Below are 8,731 nucleotides of genomic sequence, written 5' to 3'. Positions count from 1 at the left end.
AGGTCACACCTCAAACCGTCCAGAGTTCAACGATGCACTGGTCGAGATCTGGGAGGAGTTTCTGCAATCAAATGTGTTCAAAATTGATGCAGAATAGACCGTCCTGCTGCAGGCGTCTTTGAATGCAGCCCTCTGGAGGCTGATCATTCTCATTTCCATCAAACTACGTGGCATCCTGTCATTCCTGACTCAGCTCAGTGCAGATATTCAGCAGGATTTCAGTGTTTTCTAAGTGTTCTCTATAACTACAGTTAAAGGTGTAATTAGAGTTGGGTTCACTTTTCTATGACAGGTCTGAGTGGGTGTGACTCACGTTCAGAGATCAGCACCGGAGGCAGACCCCGTGTCAAATCAAATCAAATCAAATCACTTTTATTGTCACATCACATGTGCAGGTACATTGGTACAGCACATGTGAGTGAAATTCTTGTGTGCGAGCTTCACAAGCAACAGAGTTGTGCAAATACAATAATGTAAACAAGCAAAATACAAGAATGGCTACATCTGAAACTAATAAATATATGTACAATATATAATAGTGTATGCATTTCTGGATGTGTATACTAAATATTTTTCTACGTGTGTGTGTGTGTGTGTGTGTGTGTGTGTGTGTGTGTGTGTACACATATTTTACAAATTAAATAGAGTAAACAATAATAAAGTATATAAAATAAAATATACAGAGTTGAATATGTGCAAAACAGTGGCATTACTGTACAGTATGGAGTGCATAATGTTAAAGTTCCAGTAGTGAAGCTGAGGTGTCTATGACGTGTTCAGCAGTCTGATGGCCTGGTGGAAGAAGCTGTCTCTCAGTGTGTGGCACAGAAGCTCACGTCTCATCACTTGGTTTAGCTAAGACGTGACAGTGGGGTAAAAACATCTGGAGTAGCTGCTACAGTCGTCTTTCACCTGGCTGCAGGTGAAAGAGATGGCCCTGAAGCAGGAGCCAGAATGAAAGCATGCTGCAGGCCCGGCTGCAGACAGGTGTGGGCGTACCTGAGACTGCTGAATGATTGAACCAACCTGACTCTGGTGCTCAGGAGGAAACGCTTCATATTCCTGAGATAGCTTTGGGGTGTCTGTGATGATCAACTCGTGAGGTCTGAATCCTCCTTAATCTTACAAACAGCTCAGCTGACAGGAACACTGCAGGTGCTGATGTGGGTGCAGAGCTGTGAGCGTGCACACTTTCACCTCCGACACTAACGACACCTTCAGCTGCTGACTCATTTTATTTCTTTCACTGTGTAAATAAGAGTAAAGCCACCAGCCGAGTCGAGCTGCTTTCTAATGTTTCTCTCTCGTAAAGTAAATCTCCTTTTAATGCAGCCGAGAAAATTCTCCGCTGACAGCAGCGCTCCGAGCAAGACTGTTATCAAACTCGCGGCAGCTCGGCCATCTGTCTGTCTGCCTCATCTACGCTTATTTACACAGAACGAGAGGCAGAGGGGGATCTGTGCGGCGCTGCAAACCTCCGGGGTTTTGTTCTTCTAAACTCCGCTCAGTCATCAGCCGCTCCTCAATCCCAGAAACGCGTCTCTCGCTCTGAGACTCAGAACTGATCTGCAAACAGCGAGGACGAGAGGAACGCTGCTGGAGAATAACAGTGATCACTGAGACGGAGGAGGAAGAGAGCACAGGAAGGAGAATCAATTCAGTTTTATTATACAGCATCAAGTAGCACAACAACAGTCGCCTCCAGGAGCTTTATACTGTAAGGTAGACCCCTTCCTGTTAAAAGGCAGTTTTTCCTTCCCACTGTCATCAAGTTCAATTCTTAATTCAGTCCAGTTTTAATTATACAGCACCAAATCACACCAACAGTTGCCTCCAGGTGCTTCATATTGTAAGGTACAGACCCAATAATAATACAGAGAAGCTCCAACAATCAGACATTATCAGTGTTGGTGACAGTAGGAAGGAGAAACTCCCTTTTATCAGGAAGAAACCTCCGACTGTGATTCGGGCCAAGAGTTCAATCTTTGTTTCACCAGAGAACTTTATTTCTAAAGGTCTGAACTCCAGGTGCACTGTCAGAGGCCATGAGATCATCGGTAACCTTCACTGAAGCTGTTTCTGTGATGAGCTCTGAAACCTGACTGAAGCTCGTCATCACGAGAGAATAACATCAGGCTCATTAACACAGTCTCACATATTAATATATAATAACATATTTCTATGTGAGACTGTGTTAATGATAATCCATGTTGAAAGAATAATAAAGAGTCGTGTAGATGTGATGCACGCCTGATGGGGAGCTGGAAGAATCAGAGCGCTCGGCGCTTTAAGAGGATGTAAGTCTTATTTATTACTTCTGTCTTTAACTCTGTGAAACAAGATGTAATGCTGTGTGAGCATTACATCCTTTATTGGTTCTTGCAGGTTGTACAGGCTCCTCGAATTAACAGATGCTGTCTAACCAAGAGCAAGGATCCGTGATGATGAGCGCTGCAGTTAACGGTATCAGAGGACAGTGGGCTCAGCATCCCAGCACAGGCAGTCAGTGTCAGTCTCCTCCTCACCAGGTAAATTCATCTCTGTGAACTCACAGGATCACAGACTCGGAGGCTTTGAACGGAGAGCCGGTCCAGGCTCCCTGTAAACGGTTCTGAGCTCCAGTGAGTGAAATTGTTGGATGTATGATGTTATTGCTAATTAGCAGTTAGCTGTGTGTCTAGACAGAAAGCAGGAAAAACCTCCACAGCCACCCTGGTAGTGATGTCATATAATAATAATAATGGATTGCATTTATATAGCGCTGTTCAGGGCCCTCAAAGCGCTTTACAATGCCACTATTCATTCACTCTCACATCCACACACTGGTGGAGGCAGCTACAGGTGTAGCCACAGCTGCCCTGGGGCAGACTGACAGAGGCGAGGCTGCCATATCGTGCCATCGGCCCCTCTGGCCATCACCAGTAGGCGGTAGGTGACGTGTCTCGCCCAAGGACACAACGACCGAGACTGTCCGAGTCGGGGCTCGTTAACCTTCCGGTTACAAGACGAACTGCCAACTCTTTGAGCCACAGTGATGATTACAATGAGCTGAACCTCATTTACATGAAAGTGATAAACTGCAGTATTTGTTTCCCTTTGTACTCAGCGAATACTTAATTGTCAGCGAGATGGGGACAGCGTCTTTGTTCGTACTGGTTTCAGATGACACCAGTTTAGTTTTGTGCGTCTGTGGGAACTTTCCCGTTTTGTTCTCAGATAAAATATTCAGTCAGACACGCCTACCCACCTACAGGTGTAGGCGTGTGAGGTAGACGCCTTTGCGTGGCCAGGTATGCTTTGCATTCTGGGATGCAGCACCGCAGCTGTGCAGGGTGCGGCTGGGCCTGAAACGATGCAGCTTCTATAAGTGCAAAGAAATGAAGGTCATTTTCCATCTTTTTGTTGCAGAGCGCTGCTCACAGTTACGACGCGGCGCTCTCGTCCCCCTCGGCTCTCATGACACAAACTTCAGAGTCTCTAAGCCAGTTAGCAGCAGACGGCGAGGAGCCCGAGGAAGCTGAGCCTCAAGTCGTTATGTGGCCGAATATTCAGAGGAATCGGAGACGCTCTGCAAACAGCTGAGTACGCATCAGAAAAATAATGCAGCCGTCCAACTGTGCTTCATGTTTGTGATAGCAGAGGCTGGTGTCGTCGGTGTGATTCTGGGGTTTGTGGGGGACCGAGCATCCATCACTTTATGGGTCGTAACACCAGTACAGTCAGCTCAGTGTAACGATGAACATTTTCTTTAGTAAAGAAAACGAAAAATTCGTTTTTCCAACAGACAAAATAAAATATTAACCGAACAGGACAAATAGGCAGGATTTGATATATAAAAGAAGAAATGTCCCGTCCAGCCACTGTGAACCATGTTTCTGGACATTAAATGTTTGAACGTTAAGATAAGATGAGCTTTATTAGTCCCACACGTGGGAAATTAGTTTTGTCACAGCAGGAAGTGGACAGTGCAAAAGTTATGTAGCAAAAATGAGAATATAATAAGAATAAATACAGTACACAACTGTACAGAATAGAACAAAATAAAATACTATATACAGTAGAATAAAATAGAATAAAATATACAATAGGATAAAAATAGAATACAAATTCTATATACAAGTAAAATACAACGATGGCAGAAAAGAGTGTTGCACATGTGTGGATGTGTGTGCTTGATTAAAGATAAAAGCCTGACGCTGTCACTGGTCAGCATGAGTCAGCATGTGTCCAGGACAGATGAACCCTTTGAGCACACTAATAAACACCAGAACAACTCGTTTCTCATATGTATTCATATTTCAGTGTCATGCAACATTTCAACAGCAAAGACTTTTTACAAAAACATCAGTAAGTAGTCGAATCCAAAACTCTAAATTCTGCAGTTTTTAGATGAATATAACAGGATTATTTCAGGTGTCTTCTGTCTGCAGACTCTGATGATAGCCTTATCCTGCTCTCTGATTGGCTCTTTGGACCTGCTCTGCTCATAGCTTCATATCTCTGTGGTTGGATTAGAGGAGCTTTGCTCAGCTCAGCTGATGAGTGTGCAGTCCTCTTCCTGATCAGTGACCTGTACTCGTCGGTCGGTTGCTGTCGAGCCTCTGAAGCTGTCTGTAGTTTGTGCAGGTTTTTGTTTTTTGCGCGTATTCGTCACACCTGTTGTTACGGTAACCAGCTGATGGATCGGAGCAGGTTTGGTCGCCGCGATTAGCGAGGAAGAAACAAACGCTCGAGCAGCGTAGAGTAACCATCCCTGGAGCGCAACGTTTGGGTGAAAGGCTCAGTCAGGCCGAGCTCGGCGTGATTAATGTCCTCTTTGCAGCTCGGCCTCTTCACTCCTGCAGAGCTGCGCGTCAGCGCCGACCACGCAGCCTCTCCGCCCGCTCGGCGCTGCTCCGCCGTCAGCTCCTGGATGGATCCGGCTCCCTCTTCTGTGTGCGGTCCCATCCATCACGGGCAGCTGGTGGGTGCCCGGGCGACATTGTGTTTATGCAACTTAAAGAGCTTTTCTCTGGCCCGCCACATTGATGTATGGCCCAGGAGCCCAAAACAGATGATGTGTGCAGAGGGAGGATAGCAGAATGGATGAGGGCGCCAGCGAGCTGGATGCACCTCACTGGGAGAGTCTGTTGATATTCATCATCATCATCATCAACTTTATTTATAAAGCACTTTAAAACAACCACAGCTGACACAAAGTGCTGTACATTGGAACTGTAAAATAAAATTACATGAGATATAAATAAAAAACAAATAAAAGAAGAGTGAAATCGTTAATTAAATAACTACTTCAATTAAAAGAGAAACTAAGTCTCACTGAGGTTAAAAGCCAAGGAATAAAAGTGGGTTTTAAGAAGTGATTTAAAAGTGGACAGTGAAGGCGCCTCTCTAACATGCATGGGCAAATTATTCCATAATTTTGGAGCCACAATAGAGAAGGCCCCGTCCCCTCTGAGCTTCCTCCTGGATCTCGGTACCTCCAGGAGCAGCTGGTCAGCTGACCTGAGAGACCGACAGGGTGTGTGGGGATGAAGAAGCTCAGAGAGGTAAGGCGGGGCAAGACTGTGAAGGCACGGGGGTTATATGCTCTCTTTTTCGAGTTCCTGTTAGGAGTCGTGAAGCCACATTTTGAACCAGCTGCCGACCTGAGAGCAATGACTGACTGACCCCCACATAAAGTGAGTTACAGTAGTCCAGGCGGGAAGAAATAAAAGCATGGATCACTGTTTCAAGGTGCTGCCTCGAAAGAAAAGATTTTAGTCTTGCCAGTCGCCTTAAATGATAAAAACTGGACTTCACCACTGCTCTGATTTGGTTGTCCAATTTAAAATCACTGTCCAACTTAAAACCAAGGTCAGTAACAACAGATTTAAAATAGACTTCCAGGGATCCTAAAACAACAGAGGAGGACTCACAGGGACCACTGGGTCCAAACACCAACACTTCTGTTTTCTTTTTATTAAAATTTAAAAAGTTTCGAGCCAACCAAGCTTTAATGTCATCTAGACATGTCAAGAGAGGTTTTATGGAGATGCCATCCTTGCGTTTTAGTGTCAAATAAATTTGGCAGTCATCGGCATAACAATGAAATGAGATCCCATGCCTTCTAAGGATAGAACCCAGAGGCAGGAGATACAGAGAAAAGAGCAGTGGCCCTAAAATTGAGCCCTGTGGGACACCACATGACAGAGGAGCAGAAGACTATTCGTAACCGAGAAGGCTGACAGAGAAAGTTCTATCTGACAAATAAGACCTAAACCAATTAAGTGCAGTGCCACCAATACCCACTACATCATGTAATCGAGAAATTAAAATATTGTGGTCTACTGTGTCAAAGGCAGCAGTTAGGTCAAGCAAGACAAGAACAACATGGTTACCAGAATCACATGCCAGAAGGATGTCATTAAAAACCCTTAATAATGCAGATTCTGTGCTGTGAAGGGTTTTAAAACCTGATTGAAAAACCTCAAAGATTCCATTTTCATCTAGAAAATCTTTCAGATGACTAAAAACAATTTTCTCTAAAACCTTGGAGACTAAAGGCAGCTTGGAAATAGGCCTATAGTTCGCTAAAACTGTGTGATCAAGGCCAGGTTTCTTAAGCAGTGGCTGTACTACTGCATGTTTGAAATTTGCAGGAACCATACCAGAAGGCAGACTGCTGTTAATAATGTCAAGGACATACTGTTGTATACTAGGAAAGATTTCTTTAAAGAATTGTGGAGGGACAGGATCCCGTGGGGAACCTGTGGGCTTAATATGGCGAACCACATCCTCTAAAGTGGAGAGGGTCACAAGCTCAAACTGAGTGAAAACAGCAGCGCAAGGGACAGAGACAGAGGGGTCAGAGTCAGGAGCTGTGATAAGAGCCCTGGTGGTGACAACCTTTACAATGAAAAAGTTCAGAAAACCATTGCAAATCTCAGGAGAAACTTCCAAACAGACATTCAAAGGAGTATTAAGAACAGTGTCAATGGTCCTAAATAACACACGTGGGTTATGACCGTTGGAAGAAATAATATTTGCAAAATATTCCCTTTTTGCCTCTTTAACAGTGTTCTGGTAGCGATGCCAGCAGTCTTTGAGAATTTGAAATGATACATGCAGTTTATCCTTTTTCCGCTTCTGTTCTGCTCGACGACATTCCCTCTTAACAGCACGACTGCTCTCATTAAACCAAGGCTCAGGTTTAGCCTTAAGCTGCCTGGTTTTTAAAGGAGCCACAGAGTCCATGATTTTTTGACAGCAAGAATAAAACCAGGAATTTAGCTCTTCTGTGTCAGAGGAGACAAAGTCAGAAGGCCCGCCGAGCTGATTAAAAGCAGCAGAAAACTGCGCAGCAGTGGCGGGGTTAATAACCCGACAGCACCGAGTAGCAGCGCCAGGTTTAACTGCGGTATATGTCAAACCAACGTTGAATAACACAGGCATATGATCTGAGAGTGCACAGTCACAAATCTCCAAGTCAGTGACAGGCAGACCATATGACAGAACAAGGTCCAGTGTGTGTCCGTGCTCATGTGTAGGGCCACGTACGGACTGTACCAGGCTAAAAGAGTCAATAAGGCTTAAAAAGTCCTTTACCAGTGGCTTATCAGGACAGCATACATGTATATTAAAATCTCCAACAATAAGAACACTATCATAGTTGGGCATAATCCCAGCTAAAAAATCAGAAAAGTTGTTTATGAAGTTCTTATTGTATTTCGGGGGGCGATAGATGACAGCGCAGAAAATCGGGTTTGTACGACTCACCTCAAATGAGGTAAGTTCAAAGCTGGAGAACGAAGGCTGTAGAAAACACTGCTTACATTTAAAATCCTTTTTGTAAACAGTCACTGTGCCTCCACCTCTGCCTGACGTCCGTGGCGAGTTAAAATAGCAACAATCCACAGGTAAAACGCAGTGCTGGGGATGAGGCGGGGTCGGCTGATGCTGTGCTTCTGCTGGAAGATTTAGAGGCTTCTGCAGGGAATGTGAGGTGCTGGCTGGTTTGATATTGCAGCGCTGCATGCCGCTTTAATACCGAGTGGGCTTTGCTCACGGTCTTGAAGGTTTTGGGGGATGTTGCGATACATTGGAAGTGACAGCAGCAACTGCTGAGGCTGATTGGAAAATTACGGCTCTTTCAGGTTGTATGTAAAACAGGAAGATTGATTGAGTTCTAAATGTTGCTGGTTTGGCTCTAAATCAAGTGTGAAATCTGAAAATGAACATCTCTGCGAGCGCAGCGAGCTGCGAGAGGAGGCAGAAGTGTGGTTTCAGCGAAGCATGCGCCGAATGCCAACGACGCTGCTGCATCTCTGCAGCTTTTATTTTTGGGGTTTCTTTGAACCTTCATGTCGTAGCGTCAGCTCGTCGCAGATTAGGAGCTCCACCTTTTGGCGTCGAGTGTGTCCCATCTCCCGCAGAGACCGGGTGGTTGGACATGAACTGTCCCATCGGCTCTGCACAAGTTTAGAAGCAGAGACTTTCAGCTGTCCTCTGGATTTGTTTTTAAACATGTATGAAACACGGAAACGCGTCTCACCACGTCCTTCCTGCCTCCAAGTTTTGTCATGATCCTGGGTCCTTTGACCCAGCGTTTTAAGTTTGAGTTTATTTTGTTCATTTGGTTATTAGACTCCTTGTGTTTTCTTCCCCTGTATTTAAGTTCCCCTCACCCTTCGTGTTTCATGCTGCGTGTCTTATGTTATCAAGTTTGTATTATCGTGTCTGTCTCATGTTTCCT

The sequence above is a fragment of the Mchenga conophoros genome, linkage group LG5 (genome assembly GCF_057382185.1).
Source record: "Mchenga conophoros isolate Kocher_MC1m ecotype Shallow Benthic linkage group LG5, M_conophoros_male_GT1.1, whole genome shotgun sequence".
Classification (NCBI taxonomy): domain Eukaryota; kingdom Metazoa; phylum Chordata; class Actinopteri; order Cichliformes; family Cichlidae; genus Mchenga; species Mchenga conophoros.
Note: the sequence above shows the minus strand (reverse complement) of the source record.